This window comes from Dufourea novaeangliae, unplaced genomic scaffold, assembly GCF_001272555.1.
Source record: "Dufourea novaeangliae isolate 0120121106 unplaced genomic scaffold, ASM127255v1 scaffold11, whole genome shotgun sequence".
NCBI classification, from domain to species: Eukaryota; Metazoa; Arthropoda; class Insecta; order Hymenoptera; family Halictidae; genus Dufourea; species Dufourea novaeangliae.
In genome coordinates, this window is record NW_015373895.1 from 2,139,211 (window position 1) to 2,139,722 (window position 512).

The window sequence follows — 512 nt, forward strand, 5'->3', positions numbered from 1 at the left end:
CGCGTTAAACTACAGTATGAACAAGTATCGCGATGAAAGTGTTGTCGCCAGAACCTGGTTTAAGAAAATAGGAAAGACGGGCGACACCTCGCTAACCCGGATCCATCTTTTACTGTCATGGAGCTTTGGGCTGGTCACCTGCGTACCAGACCCGAACCAAAAGAGTACACTAGCATGGTAATGCAAGCGAGATTCTCTGTTAAATAGAGTCCGTTTACGGAGCAGCCTCCCGACTACTCCGTACCCTGGCACGCACGAGCCTTTCTCCAAATCCTACTTACCAGGCAAAGACTAAACACGTCCGATATCTGGCTTCTCAATAGAAAACAGAGGGATCGGCAAACAGTCTTAGTGCACAGACCCACTGCCCGTACCATAGATACAGACCCACTGCCCGTACCCCAAGTCTGTGTAGAGAATCAACGAGCAAAATGAATTAATAATAACTTGGTATGCACAATGGATGGTCACAATTTAAGTCTATTAATAGATAGACTAAAATTAATAATAAA